General features: G+C 35.7%; 1 non-coding gene across 1 annotated transcript; it reads right to left on the bottom strand.

Annotated features, from left to right (window-relative positions):
* Positions 1-603: 603 nt before the first annotated feature.
* Positions 604-710, bottom strand: LOC133086323 (U6 spliceosomal RNA). The gene has a single exon (XR_009700080.1). It is a non-coding gene; the product is annotated as a U6 spliceosomal RNA (small nuclear RNA).
* Positions 711-1,935: the final 1,225 nt, after the last annotated feature.

Below are 1,935 nucleotides of genomic sequence, written 5' to 3'. Positions count from 1 at the left end.
TTTTTAAACATCTTTATTGAAGTATAATTGCTTTACAATGGTGTGCTAGCTTCTGCCCTACAACAAAGTGAATCAGCTACACATATACACATGTTGCCATATCTCTTCCCTCTTGCATCTCCCTCCCTCCCACCCTCCCCATCCCTCCCCTCTAGGTGGTCACAAAGCACCGAGCTGATCTCCCTGTGCTATGCGGCTGCTTCCCACTAGTTATCTATTTTACATTTGGTAGTGTACATATGTCCATGACACTCTCTCACCCTGTCACATCTCACCCCTCCCCCTCCCCATATCCTCAAGTCCACCCTCTAGTAGGTCTGTGTCTTTATTCCCATCCTGCCACCAGGTTCCTCATGACCTCTTTTTTTTTTTTTTTTTTTTTCCCTTAGATTCCATATATATGTGTTAGCATACCGCACCTGTCTTTCTCTTTCTGACTCACTTCACTCTGTATGACAGACTCCAACTCCATCCACCTCATTACAAACACCTCCATTTCATTTCTTTTTATGGCTGAGTAATATTCCATTGTATATATGTGCCACATCTTCCCTATCCATTCATCCGATGATGGACATCTAGGCTGCTTCCATGTCCTGGCCAAAAAATATGGAACGCTTCACGAATTTGCGTGTCATCCTTGCGCAGGGGCCATGCTAATCTTCTCTGTATCGTTCCAATTTTAGTATATGTGCTGCCGAAGCGAGCACTGTGCGTGTTTTTTTTTTTTTTTTTTTTTTTCAGGAAACATGCTCTCCTAACTCACAGGCCCACTAGGAGGATCAATATCAAAATGAAAAAGAAATATAAATACATTTTGTAAACTCTCCCAAAAAAAGCATAATATGTAATTTTATTCTGTTTTGTTTGATAATCTTTGTTTTTTGTTGTATAATCTGTTTTACAGATTTATTGAGATATATATATTTATTGAGATATAATTCCTATTACACAAAATTCACACTTTTAATGTATATAATTCAATGGTTTTTAGCAGATTCACAGGGTTTTATAACCATTACAATTAATTTTAGAATATTTTCATCACCTGCAAAACAACCCGTTTACCTATTAACAGCCACTCCGATTCTCACCTCCCCCAGCCCCTGACAACACTAATGTACCTTTAGTTTCTATGAATTACCTTCTCTGGACATTTCATATCAATGGAATCATACAATCTGTGTCCTTTCGTGACTGTCTTCTTTCACTTAGTATGTTTTCAAGGTTCATCCATGTTGTGGCACACAACAGTATGTGATTCCTTTTTATTACCTAATAATATTCCATTGTACGGATATACCAGATTTTATTTACCCACTCATCAGTCGGTGGACATTTAGGTTGTTTCTACTTCTTGGCTATTATGAATAATGCTTCTGTGAACACTCATTTAAGCTTTTGAATGGAGATATGTTTTATTACTCTTGAATATATACCAAGGAGTAGAATTGCTGGATTGATGACAAGTCTAGGTTTAATATTTTCAGGAACTTCCAAACTCTTTTCCAAAGTGGCAGTAGCCATTTTACAATCCTAGCAACAATGTATGAGGGTTCTAATTTCTCCACATCCTTGTCAACATTTATCATTACCAGTCTTTATTTTAGTAATCCTAGTAGGTTTGAAATAGTATTTCATTGCAGTTTAAATTTGTTTTTCCCTAATAACTAATGATATTGAGCATCTTTTCAAATGTTTGTGAGTCATTTGTATATTTTCTTCAAAGTAGTATCTATAAAAGTTCTTTGCCCATTTTTTAATTGGGTTTTTTGTTCGTTTGTTTTTACTGTTGAATTGTAAGAGTTCTTTATATGTTCTGGATACTAGACGTCTGAAAATGATTTCCAGATATTTTCTTCCATTCTGTGTGTATTTTCACTTTATGGGTGGCATCATTAGAAGCATATATACATATATATGATTTTAATAAAA

The sequence above is a fragment of the Eubalaena glacialis genome, chromosome 2 (assembly GCF_028564815.1).
Source record: "Eubalaena glacialis isolate mEubGla1 chromosome 2, mEubGla1.1.hap2.+ XY, whole genome shotgun sequence".
Lineage (NCBI taxonomy): Eukaryota > Metazoa > Chordata > Mammalia > Artiodactyla > Balaenidae > Eubalaena > Eubalaena glacialis.
Note: the sequence above shows the minus strand (reverse complement) of the source record. Positions and strands in the feature narration are given on the sequence as shown.